Here is a 14561-nt window from a genome sequence, read left to right on the forward strand (position 1 = left end):
ATGTGTGGGTTCTTGTTCTAACTGTGGCAATAACATAATATATGAGTGAGTTCTTGTTCGAATAGTACACAGGGGCAGTAATCACCGAGAGAAATGATGAATTGTTGTCAGATTTATTGTCAGAGTACACCCATGACATCACATACCACTCTAAGATTCTTTTCCCTGTGGACGAGGCAGAATTATTACTTATTGGTATGCAACAAAAAAATTGTACTCAACGTACATACGTAAACAAACCGCAATACAGAGAAAAAAAATCAATGAAGTGCAAAAGTGAGAGTCCTTAAATGAGTCTCTGATTGAATTTGTCATTGAGGAATCTAATGGTGGAGGGGTAGCAGCTATTCCTGAACCTGGTGGTGTGAGTCCTGTGGCACTTAAATCTCTTTCCTGATGCTAGCAGTGAGAACAGAGCATGTGCTGGGTGATGTAGATCATTGATGATTGAAGCCCAGCATCTACTGTGCAAAGCAACTGTGCATACTTAATGTGCAACAAGCAAACTCATGGGTTGTCAATCTGAAATACCACTCGGTGACCAAATCTAAAACTGTTGTCTTGCACAATGAGGAATCGGATTGTGACAAATAGCTCTCAATTTTCCAGAAAGTAAAACAGTCAGGTTCATCTGAATAAAAAGCAATGAAATTGTTTTGCACGTGCCTATTTTGTTCAATGTTACCAATCTCAGTTTCCATCTCTTTGCAATTAATGAACCATGATAGCTCACTTTAGAGACATTTGGCTAATTGAAAAATGAATTGCTCTGTGCATGGCAAAGGAGGCAATTTCAGTGCATTAATGATTTGATTCAAGCCCTTCCAAATTAGAATTGGTTTGTAACCATCTCTCTGGACATCCAGACGAGCCAGTTTTTGTCCCCTTAGTTCCTCTTGTGTTTTATTTTTGGTGACATTAATTACTTGGTTTCTCAGTGATTTAAATGTCTGTCACATTAATTGCATCTGCTGGAGGGAAGACACAGGCAAAATATTTGAAACCTCAACTTAAAAAAAAAAAAAATTCCCACTATAAATTTTCCTGCCTTTGTCACTACAGAGCCCAGGTTTGTTTTACATTGTTGTAAAGTTCAAGTTCATTTGTCATCTGATTGTACCAGTGTGACAAAACCGCATTCTCGGTCAACAATGCAGAACAGTGCAAAACCTGCATACAGATATAACACGTATACTGCCAAACGATACATATGTACAGTATGTCTGTTAAAATAAATGTTTTTAAATAAATAGTAGAGTCATGGAGAGTTGTATTAGCAGTTGTTCAGCAATCTCACTGATTGGAGGTGAGAAGAATCTTTTCCTCAGCCTGGTGATTCTGAAGGAGTCGCGTGATGGAGTAGAGGCCGGTAGGGTAATACCAGCCCTCTCCAGAAAAGAAGAAAAAAAGTGAAGAAAAGACAAAGTTCAATAAATACAAAATATAAGAAATAAAAGATAAAGTTGTAGAAAAAAAAGAAAATGGCACCCAAGAAGGAAAAAGTAAAAACAACGGAAAAAAAGAAGAAAAGACACCGGAAAAGAAAGGAGAAGGCTTTACCTGCATGAAGAAACAGGGAGCCGTGGTGGAGAAGAGTGCCCGATCTCGAGGTTGGTGACAGCCCCGCGGAGTCATGACCACCTGACCGCAAAAATGGCTCTCTGAGCCAAACAAAGTGTGCAGTGCGCAAACTAAGGAGAAGGAGAACACCGACAGGAGGGGGGCTCAGCCAAGGAGCGGGCAATCACAGCGTGACCAGCTGAGAGATGCTCGACACCAGGGGTCTCAGCTGGAAGAAGAGGAAAGTGGCAGAAGAGGGAGTGAAAGGAAAGAAGAGCAGCAGCAGGAGGCTCAGATGAGCAGCTCAGAAGAAGAGGACCAACAGCAAGAGGCCAAGAAAGAAGAGGCCCAAGAAAGTGAGACAAGCAACTCATCGGGAAAGTCAGAAGAGATACAGATATAAAGAAGAGAAGAAGAAGACACAAACACAGGTACAGACACAGAAGAAGAAGACCAAGATCTTCACAGAGAAATAGAAGGTAAAACAGATGGACAGAATATAGATAAAGCTTTTTTCAAGAACAAATGAGAGCATTAAAAGAATGGATGTCATTAGAATTTAGTGAAATTAAAAGAAAAATGAAAAGCGCAGAAGATAAAGTGCAAAGATTAGAGGTAGTCATGACAGAAATAGGGAAAAGAGTAGAAAATGTGGAAGAACGAGAGATGGCTGTAGAAATGGAAGTAAATTACTTAAGAAGAAAATTGGAAGAAAGTGATTAAAAAAAATTAGAGTCACAAGAGTTGTTAGCTCAGAAAATTGATATGTGGAAAATTATAGTAGGCGAAACAACATAAAAATAGTGGGCCTAAAGGAAGATGAAGAAGGCACAGATATGAAGGAATTTATAAAAGAATGGATCCCAAAGGTTCTGGGAACAACAGAAATGCAGGAAGGAATGGAAATAGTAAGGGCACACAGAACACTAGCTCAGAAACCACAGACACTTCAAAAACCAAGATCCATTTTAGAAATTTTATTGAGATACACAACAAGAGAAAATATACTGGAGCAGGCAAGGAATAAAATTAGAGAAGACAATAAACCATTGGAATGCAAGGGTCAAAAAATATTTTTTTCACCCAGACATAAGTTTTGAACTCCTAAAGAAGAGGAAGGAGTTTAATACAGCAAAATCGATCCTATGGAAAACAGGTTATAAATTTATGTTAAGACATCCAGCTGTGCTTAAAATATTTATCCCTGGGGAGCAAAACAGACTGTTCTCGGATCCGGGGGAAGCACAAGAATTTGCAGAACGCTTGCAGGACAGAAGGACAGATGAAGAGATGTAACAAGAATGAAGAACGGCGATAAAACATATATAAAGATGTAAAAATAATGTATAAGAACTAAAGAAGGGAAAGAGAAGGGAAGAAAGGAAAAATATAAAAAGGGAGAACTTTGTTATATGTGGGGAAAAAAAAGTGTTTTCTTGGGGAGGGGTTAGGGGGAGAGAATAACCGTCACTGCGGAATCAGTTGACACTTGTGAGCAGGTTCACAATCCAAATGGATCCAAATTGCCCGGCAAGGTATAAGGGGCAACTCAGAGAGGTGGGGGAGGGGGGGGGGGGAATATTTGGGATGTGGGAGTTGTTAAGAGTATTTTATGTTTTAAATGTGTTGTCATACATTGAATTTAAAAAGGGAAAACTGAGAGATGAAAATGGGGAAAAGGGGGATGGTGATGGTGAGTAAGCAGAAATGAGGTGTAAACATGATATGAGATGGCCATGTTGAACTATATGACTATAAATATTAATGGAATACATAACCAAATTAAAAGGAAGAGGCTATTAAATTATTAAATTTACTGAGAAAAGGAAAAATAGATATAGCATTTGTGCAGGAAATGTATCTAACTGAAGTGGAACATAACAAATTAAAGAGAGACTGGATAGGGCACGTAGTGGCAGAATCATATAATTCAAAAGCTAGAGGTGTAGCTATATTAATTAATAAAAATGTACCAATCAAAATAGAGGAGGAAATAATAGATCCAGTAGGGAGATATGTAATGATAAAGTGTCAGATATATTCAGAATTTTGAAATTTGCCTAATATGCACCTAATGAAGAGGATCAAAAGTTAATGCAAGATATTTTTTCGAAGATTGTAGATACACAAGGAAATATATTGATAGGAGTGAATTTTAGCATTAATTTGGATTCAATGTTGGATAAAACTAGACAGACTAGCAAAAAGAATAAAGTGGCCAAATGTATGGTTAAATCAATGCAGGAAATGAAACTTATGGATATATGGAGGAGGCAGCACCCAAGGGAGAAGGAATACTCATATTATTCAAGTAGGCATAAAACATACTCAAGGATTGATATGTTTTTGTTGATCGGCCCAGATTCAAGGGAGAGTTAGGAAAACTGAATATAAACCTAGATTACTATCTGATCATTCAACCCTGTTATTAGCAATAGAACTGGAGGACAACCCACCAAGAACATATAGATGGAGGTTAAACTCCATGCTACTTAAAAGGCAGGTATTTAGAGAGTTTATTGAACGCCAAATTAAAACATATTTTGAAATAAATACAGAATCAGTGAAAGACAAATTTATATTATGAGACGCAATGAAAGCCTTCATTAGAGGGCAGATAATAAGTTATGTAACTAAGATGAAAAAGGACTACAATCGAGAAATAGAGCAGTTGGAAAGGGAGATAGTAAGTACAGAAAAGGAAGTAGCAACAAGGGATGATATACAAAAAGGAGAGAATTGGCAGACAAAAAAATAAAATGCGAAACATTACAAACGTACAAGGTGGAGTAGAACATAATGAAAATAAAGCAAAAGTATTACGAACTGGGAGAAAAAAACACATAAAATATTAACCTGGCAACTTAAAACAGAACAAGTTAAAAGAACTGTATTGGCATCAAGGAAAAAGGACAAACAAATTACATATAATCCAATAGAGATTAATGAAAAATTTAAGGAATTTTATGAACAATTATACCAAACTGAGAACGAGGGGAAAGATGATGAAGTAGAAGAGTTTTTAGTTAAAATTGAACTGCCAAAATTGCAAGAAGAGGAACAAAACAAACTGATAAACCATTTGAAATAGAGGAAGTACAGGATATATTAAAAAAGCTGCCGAACAATAAAACGCCTGGAGAGGATGGATTCCCAATAGAATTCTATAAAACATTTAAAGAGTTATTAATTCCTCCTTTCCTGGAAGTAATGAACCAGATAGAAGAAACAAAACTTGCCAGATTCATGTAAGGCAGCAATAATTACTGTAATACCAAAGATGGGGAAGGATCCACTAACACCAGCATCATATAGACCAATATCTCTATTTAATTCAGATTATAAGATGATAGCAAAATTATTAGCAAACAGATTGGCCGATTGTGTACCAAAAATAGTAAAACAAGATCAAACTGGATTTATTAAGAAAAGACAAACAGCAGATAATGTCTGTAAATTTATTAATCTAATTCATGCAGTTCAAGGAAATAAGAAGCCAACAGTGGCTATTACTTTAGACACAGAAAAAGCCTTTGACAGAGTAGAATGGAATTATTTATTCAAAGTATTACAGAAGTTCTATCTACCAGAAAAATACATTAATTGGATTAAAGCATTATATAATGGACCTTTGGCGAAGGTAACAGTAAATGGATATGTATTGAACCATTTTAAATTAAGTAGGTCAACTAGGCAGGGATGTCCATTATCCCCCTCACTGTTTGCTTTAAACAGAAAATAAAATAAAAGGGATAAAAATAAAGGAGAAGGAGTATAAAATCAATTTATTTGCAGATGACATCATAGTATACTTAACCGAACCAGAAATATCAATAAAAGAATTACATAAGAAATTGAAGGAGTATGGAGAAATATCGGGGTACGAGATCAACGCAAATAAAAGTGGTGATGCCAATGAGTAAAGTGGATTATACAGAATTTAAAAAAGAATCCCCATTTAAATGGCAAGCACAAGCAATCCGATACCTAGGTATTAGGTTAGATAATAACTTAAGCCACCTGTACAAATTAAATTATCAGAAATTGCAGGAAGACTTAGAACATTGGAAAGAATTACCGCTAACGTTGATAGGGTAAATTGCATTAAAATGAATTTCTTCCAAAGGATACAATACTTATTTAAATCATTACCAATTTCCTTAACAGAGAAATTCTTTAATGAACTAAAGAGAATAATAAGGAAATTCTTGTGGAAAGGGGGGAAACCGAGGATAGCGTTAGATAAATTAACAGAGAGGTACAACCAAGGTGGTTTGCAGTTACCAAACTCTAAAAATTATTATAGAGCAGCACAATTAAGGTATTTATCAGATTTTTACAAGACAAGGGAAAAACCAGACTGGACTAAGATAGAACTAGATAAAATAGGGGAGAAGGTACCGGAACATCTACTTTATAAGTGAGATGAAAAGCTGGTACAATATAAAAGCTCACCAGTACTGCATCATTTATTCAATATATGGATGAAGATTCACTTAGAAAGGAAAAAAAAACAAATGACCAAATACCAAAATTACTGTTGACGCAAAATCTGCTAATCCCTTTTACTATAGATAACCTTTCCTTTAGAGAATGGGAGAGAAAAGGAATTAAAATAATAGAAAATTGTTTTTTGGGAAATAATTTATTAACATTTGAACAGTTGAAGTACAAATATAGAACAACTCATGGTACAATGTTTGCATACCATCAACTGAAATCTTATATTATATAAAGGATAAATTGGGAAACAGACTGAGATTACCAGAAGGAAGCAGCCTTGAATATGTGATTACAGACACAATGATAATTAAAAGATTTATAATGAACATGTACATTAAGCTGCAAGATAAGGAAAAGGATGAAATAAGCTATAAACCCAAACAAAAGTGGGAAAAGGATTTAAACATAAAGATAAAAAATGAAACATGGGGAATGTTCTGGAACTTTGAAGAATACAATAAACACAAGGTTACGCATGATAAAGTATAATTGGTTCTCTTTGGCTTGGCTTCGCGGACGAAGATTTATGGAGGGGGTAAAAAGTCCACGTCAGCTGCAGGCTCGTTTGTGGCTGACAAGTCCGATGCGGGACAGGCAGACACGATTGCAGCGGTTGCAAGGGAAAATTGGTTGGTTGGGGTTGGGTGTTGGTTTTTCCTCCTTTGCCTTTTGTCAGTGAGGTGGGCTCTGCGGTCTTCTTCAAAGGAGGTTGCTGCCCGCCAAACTGTGAGGCGCCAAGATGCACGGTTTGAGGCGTTATCAGCCCACTGGTGGTGGTCAATGTGGCAGGCACCAAGAGATTTCTTTAGGCAGTCCTTGTACCTTTTCTTTGGTGCACCTCTGTCACGGTGGCCAGTGGAGAGCTCGCCATATAATACGATCTTGGGAAGGCGATGGTCCTCCATTCTGGAGACGTGACCCATCCAGCGCAGCTGGATCTTCAGCAGCGTGGACTCGATGCTGTCGACCTCTGCCATCTCGAGTACTTCGACGTTAGGGGTGTAAGCGCTCCAATGGATGTTGAGGATGGAGCGGAGACAACGCTGGTGGAAGCGTTCTAGGAGCCGTAGGTGGTGCCGGTAGAGGACCCATGATTCGGAGCCGAACAGGAGTATGGGTATGACAACGGCTCTGTATACGCTTATCTTTGTGAGGTTATATATCACGCCCCAAAAGTTTTTTTAAAAATGGGATCCAACGTTATCAGATGTTTTCGCTGTTAGAAGGAAATGGGAACAACAGTACATGCAATTTGGGCATGTGAGAAAATGAAAAAGTTTTGGGAAGATCTAAATCAGATATTAAATAAAATCACAAAAAATAACATAGCAAAAAATCCAGAGATCTTTCCTCTAAGTAATATAAGAAGTAAGGAATTAGGCCTCAAATTGGATAAAGTGCAAAAAAGATTTATTATGATAGCCTTAGCAGTAGCAAAAAAAATGTATAATGTCAACTTGGAAAATGGAAGAGAGCATGAGAATACAGCAATGGTACATGGAAATAAATAAATGTATTTTATTGGGAAAAAATAACATACTTTTAAAAAAATAAAGTCACATTATTTGAACAAATTTGGGAACCATATGTGGAACATAACAGAGAGGGCTTGCCTTGGACCTCCACCCCCTAAAATGATAAGAAGACAAAATGACTTGATCCAGTGTGTAAAGTGTGCAAAGTGGTAGGGGTCCTCACTGATTTTGCGACTCCTCTTTAAAAACAATCCTGGTAAATTGCATCAGTGGTGGGGGGGGGGGGAAGAGGTGGGGCGCAGGGCAACCCCAGTGACCTTCTCTGCTGTTTTAATGGTTCTGCGGATTGACCACCGATCAGATGCTCTACAGCACTGTGATGCAAATGGCCAGGATGCTCTCAATAGAACTCTTGTAGAAAGTTGACAGAATGGAGGCAGTATCCTTGCCCATCTCAGTCTTTTAAGAAAGTGCAGTCGCTTTTGTCCCTCCATGTCAAGTGAGGAGATGTTATGTGTCCAGGATAGGTCACTTCTTAAGTGGATTCCAAGGAAGTTGGCGCTCTCCACTTTTTCCACTACCGAGTAGTGGAGGGTGGTCGTCCATGGTCCTCCTGAAGTCCACAGTCATCTCCTTTATGTTGACACTTTGAGACTCAGATTGTTATTCTTGCACCATTTCACAAGATTTTCCACCTCCTCTCTGTAGTGCGACTCATCATTATTGTTGACGAGGCCAAACTATTGTCATCTATCTGCAAATGACAACTCTGTTGGAACTGGATCTGGCATTGCAGTCATGGGTTAATAGTGTGAATAGGAGTGGGCTGAGCCCACAGCCCTGAGGAGCACCAGTGCTCAACATGATGGTGCTCAATGCTCTGCTGCCAACCTGGGCAGACTGTAATTTTTCCATTTGGAAGTCCAGAATCCAGTTACAGGGAGGGATGTTGAAACCCAGTGAGAACAGCTTCTCCACCAGCCTCTGGGGTGTGATTGTATTAAATGCCAAGCTGAAGTTAACAGTCGCCTTGGTTTTCAGAAGCATTGTTCTCCAGATGGGTCAAGACTGAGTGGCAGGACGAGGCTACCGCATTATTAGTGGGACGGTTTCATCTGTAGGCAAATTTAAATGGGCCCAGTGTCTCTTGGAGGTGTGTTTTATCACAAGATTTACATTTTATTTTATGTTTCCTGCATTATTTGTTTCCAAATTTTATCTTTGTCATGCATTGTTGCTTTATAAAACAATTCCAATTGTTAAGTTTGCTACTCTTCTTGGTAATATCATAAACCTCTTATTTTAATTTTAAATTATCTTTATTCTGCTGAGTTAGTTACAGAGATGGCTCTGCCTATGGTGTCCTTATTAAAGCAATGTACAATTGTTAAGGACAATCAAGTTCAAATTTGTCAGAGTACATAGATGACATCCCATACGACCCTGAGATTCTTTTTCCTGCAGGCTCGGCAGAATTTCTACTTATTGGTAGTATAAAATGTACTCAAGAAAAAGATATGTGTACAAAAGAGAGAAATGTAAACAAAGAATGTAAACAAATGTTGCAAATCTGCGGAAAAAAATTAGAAAATGATGTAAATACTCAAGAGATCTGGTAGTATTTTTGAAGAGGGAAACAGTTCAGATCAACAATAATTATCAGAATTGAACAATATCACTTCAGATATCAGATTTAGATTTATTGTCAGTCCTAACGTCGAAGTACTCGAGATGGCAGAGGTCGACAGCATCGAGTCCACGCTGCTGAAGATCCAGCTGCGCTGGGTGGGTCACGTCTCCAGAATGGAGGACCATCGCCTTCCCAAGATCGTGTTATATGGCGAGCTCTCCACTGGCCACCGTGACAGAGGTGCACCAAAGAAAAGTAAAAGGACTGCCTAAAGAAATCTCTTGGTGCCTGCCACATTGACCACCGCCAGTGGGCTGATATCGCCTCAAACCGTGCATCTTGGCGCCTCACAGTTTGGCGGGCAGCAACCTCCTTTGAAGAAGACCACAGAGCCCACCTCACTGACAAAAGGCAAAGGAGGAAAAACCCAACACCCAACCCCAACCAACCAATTTTCCCCTGCAGCCGCTGCAACCGTGTCTGCCTGTCCCGCATCGGACTTGTCAGCCACAAACGAGCCTGCAGCTGATGTGGACTTTTACCCCCTCCATAAATCTTCGTCCGCGAAGCCAAGCCAAAGAAACATGACATCATATAAACTTTGAGATTCCTTTTCCAGCGGGTGTGGCAGAATTACTACTAATTGGTAGTGCAAAAAAATATACACAGCATATACATGTAAACAAATAAAGAACTGGAAACAGATAATGAATGTTAACAAACTGTGCGATTATGGAGAGAATTTTTAAAAAACTCGAGTCCTTAAATGTGTCCCTGATTGAATTTGTTGTTGAGGATGGTGGAGGAGTAACAGCTGATCCTGAACCTGGTGGTGCCAGTCTTGTGGCACCTATACCTCTTTCCTGATGGAGTAGCGAGAACAGAGCGTGTGCTGGGTGGTGTGGATCCTTGATGATTGCGGCTGCTCTCCGACAGCAGCATAACCTGTAGATGTTCTCGATAGTGGGGAGGGTTTTGCCTGTGATGTCCTGGGCTGTGTCCACTACCTTCACATTGTCTTTGTAAGACATAAAATAAAGAAGTCAGGGCAGATTTTTATTTCTGCATCTTGCAGAAATAGTCAAACTAGCATTAGTTCATAGGACATGGCATAGACCTCAGTATATCTTCACCAGCAATCTAATTCAAAAGATAATACTTGCATTCAGAGCCTTCCCACCCTGCCATGAACAATGGAAAATGAAGTAGGTATAGGCTACCAAGGAGAAAAAAAGGAGTTCTGGTTCAGTGACCTTTTATCAGAACACAAATGAAGATTTTTCAATGAGAAATGTTAACTTTGTTTTTCTCATCACAGATGCTGCCTGACCTACTGATTATTTCTGGTATTTTCTGTTACATTTCTGTCTTCCAGCCAATGCAATATTTTGTTTTTAATGTAAAACACACCAAAATGCTGGAGAAACTCAGTCCATTTTAGTGTTCATAGAAGACAAAGATATTTTAATGTGTTATGAATAACACATTAACAAGTTACATTCCTTGAACTGTGAGCCTGGATGATCCCACTGAGTGTGTGATTTTTAGAGCTGTGATATTTGCAGTATGTGTGACACAGTGTAATCTGCATTAACTTAGTCACTGGAGGGGACATAGGTTACTCCTGGTTACCAAAAGTTTCTAAAATGTAACACACTCAAAAGACTTGTTCTCACTTTTAAATGGAAATCTGAGTTTCTGTTTACTTCTGTGCCTTGGGCGGTGGGTGTTACCCTATTTGTCATTTTTGCTGCTTATCAACACTAAGACCACGGGGTCTGGGCTCAAGATGGTGGTGCCTGTGTTCGGCAATGGCCATGAGGGGTTGCAGACTCCAGGGAAGCACAGGGCATCAGAAAACAGGGAGACCACCCCTTCCTCACCTGTCTGAGAAGGAGAAGCAAAGGACATGACACATGGGATAGTGACCACTGGACCAGCGAAGGTCTCTGAGGCTGAAGAACATGCAGGTGCGGGCTGTTGATGTCTCAAGGCAAAGATTCCATACAGGATGCTGGTGACTATTGTGTAGGGACTCACGCTAGGCTTCAAACTTCTGAAGACTGGCTGAAGGTATCGGAACTGGGATGGGAGAGGGTGCCGAGGGTGCTGGAGGCTTCCTGATTGTGTCAGCTGGAGCACGGGCTGTTGCTGGTTTGGATTGAAGGCTGTGGGAGTGCTGGATACTCAGTGACTCTGGAGGGACTCTCTTCTGCTTCCCTTTCACTGACTGAGTGAGGGGCACCGGGCAATTTCTGTTGATAGCAAATCTGTCTGTCTTTCGGTAGATTAAAGGAAATTTTGTGTACTATCACTCTTTCTGTTTTATTACATGACAATAAAACAATTTTGAAGCTAAGGCACTTCAAAATTCCAGCAGATCTCCTGATCCTACAGCTGCCTGGGTAAAATTGGGAAAGATTTGTGCACCTACATGAGAGACAAAAGGATCTCAGCACTTCTCAATTGTAGAAGTACACTTGTGTTTTTAACAGGTATGCCAGTCTGAGTGGAGTGGAAGAGTGCACTTCTTTATTAGTCTGAGAGTGGCTCTTTGAATCACAATAACATGCCAAAAAATTACACATTGAAAAGCTTATTTACAGGAGAAATCTAGTCATGATTGAGGAGGTCTCAAATCAAAATGCACAGAAAAATGAAAAGCTTTACCTCAGCATAGTCATCTGCTCCCTGATGCAATAAAAGGTCTGATGCAGAAGGAATTAGGAAAGATTAGGATTAAGAATCTTTAATCTGCAGCAGGATGTTAGTGAAAAATGTCACAGAAAATATCACATATTGACAGTTACCCATTTGATTGAACAAATCCATTAAAGGACAATCCCTCCAAGGTCATGTCTATGGAGTACTGATTCTGCAGAGAATAACTTGCAAATGATCTTGCTGCCTTGACCTTTGGTGACTGCACATTGAGGTACATCCCAAGCACTGAACCAACACTCAAAATGGAGATTTGGGCAATATTCAGAGAAACAATTGAGATTCGGCTCTTTCCACATTTACTAGACCATAGATCACCAAGCAATTTTGTTTTGCTTTTCTGCATTAGAAAGAGTTGGGTTTGTTTTTTTTTAATTTGTTTCCCCTTCCCTCTCTACACTCTCAACTTTCCATGAGTCACTCTAATTTTATATACATCAAATAGAAATTATAATTTTTAAAAAATTGTCTGCATGGTGACCTCCTGCATCACAGTCTGGTATGGGGACACAATTCCCCTGAGCGTAAAGCCCTTCAAAAAGTACTGGACACAGCCCAGGACTTCACGGATAAAACCCTTCCCACGAGGGGAGTGCTGCCATCAGAGAACAGCAGCAATCATCAAGGATCCACACCACCCAGCACGTGCTCTGTTCTCGCTGCTGCCATCAGGAAGGAGGTTTAGGTGCCATAAGACATGCACCCAGGTTCAGGAACAGCTTCTACCCCTCCACCATCAGACTCCCCAACAACAAACTCAATCAGGGACTCGTTTAAGGGCTCTTACTTTTGCACTTTATTGATTGATTTTTCCTCTCTGCATTACATGCTCATTGGTTACATTTCTTTATTTGTTTACATGTGTATGCTGAGTCAATTTTTTTTTTGCACTGCCAATAAGTGGTAATTCTGCCTCACCCGCAGGAAAAGGAATCCCAGGGTTGTATGTGATGTCATGTATGTACTCTGAGAATAAATCTGAAATCTGGAGGGTGGGAAGCACCCTTCCAGCTGAACATCTAGGTATCACGTTTAAGCAATTAAATCATAGATGGTCGCCCAGATTGAATGGGGGTGTGGGTATCATGACTTGTTCACTTGTTGACTCCTCCAAGAATCTTCTCCTCCCAGGCTCTGACCTTTAGGCTTCTGATTTCCTTCCTCTGCAACTAGATATCTGCAGGGAGGCACCTGTGTTGTGTATGCCAGTTGTATATAAAGTCATATATAAATAAAGCTTGGCCATTAAAATAGCATCTACTTCACACTCCTAAGTGAGTGGCACGAATTCTACTTGCTACCCCACACATTGATAAAATAGCCTTACTTGTGTCTGTTAAGGGTACAAAGTTGTATAAAGAATACCTTGTGTTACTTGTTTGCAATCAGTGAATGGGAAATGTGTAGAAGCCAATGCTATCAAATAATTGCAGTTACAGTAAAACCCCCTGGTATCCGGCACCTATGGGGATTTTCCAGTTGCTTGAGATTGCAGGTTGCATGGATTGGTGAACTAAGCTTAGTTTTTTTTTAACCTGCTAATTTTACTCAATTTTTTTGGCCAGTGCCAACTGGCAGTTGTCTGAATTCTGGATACCAGGAGTTTTACTGTTGAAGTATTTGACCATGTATATAGATGAATATTGAAATGAGAGGAGATTGGGTAATTTTTGTTTGGCTGGAGCATTAAACCTGTTGACTGGGAAACAAGGAGAAGGATTCAGTTGAAACCAATATTTGCAAGAATTGAGAATGAGATTAATCAAGTGAAATGACCAACTCAGTTTTGATCTAGAGGAAAAGGAAATAATATATTGAAGACAAAAAAAATTCAAATATAGTTTATTCAGTGACCCAGTGGAAATATAGGGTATGATTATAACAGTTGAAATGAGCATTAAAATTAAAGTATTGGTATAAGAAACTTGTGATAAAACTGTCAATCTGACTTTGAATTCAGTTATGAACCTACATGTTGATTATCAAGTGAAAAACACAGCAGAAATTCCCAACTGGACTGCATTGTATTAAATAGCATGGTCTTTTACAGTAATTAAAATTGTTAATTATTTGCAGACAAATTCTATGTATAAAATGGAATGAAACCCATTTATGTCTGACTGCACTGAGAAAGTGCATGTGGCAAATACATGACATTCACCAAGTCTGGTATGGATAAAGTGAAGCAGTTTCTGGCTATGGTCCTGTATGAGTCTCAAACTGTTTGATGGTAATATAATGAGAACTGCCTTTAGTAGGTAGTCAGTCACACTCCATATTGTTGAGATATTATGTCTTTGAATAATTTAGTGTTAAAATCGTTGTCTGTAGAGATCCATCATCATGGATTCTGAGAGGTGTGGTGTTGTCATGGGAACACAACTTGCAAGATTTTCTGCCAGGCAGAGAAACTGAGAGAAGTGCATTCATGTGGTTTATAGAAGAATTGACGTAATTGATCAACCTGGTATTACAGATTAAGTAAATTTGAATCAGTGAATTTTATACTTAGGGTGAACGTTTATCACAATTTGCAAAGTAGATAAGAAGAACAAGCTTTTGGAGCAGCTGTTTCTGAATTTCAAACAGGGAATCTGTAGCAATAGAAAATCCATACAATTATCATGACTTTAGCATCGGTAAGAGTTACAGATGTGTGTAGCACAAACTAA

The sequence above is a fragment of the Narcine bancroftii genome, chromosome 11 (genome assembly GCF_036971445.1).
Source record: "Narcine bancroftii isolate sNarBan1 chromosome 11, sNarBan1.hap1, whole genome shotgun sequence".
Taxonomy (NCBI): domain Eukaryota; kingdom Metazoa; phylum Chordata; class Chondrichthyes; order Torpediniformes; family Narcinidae; genus Narcine; species Narcine bancroftii.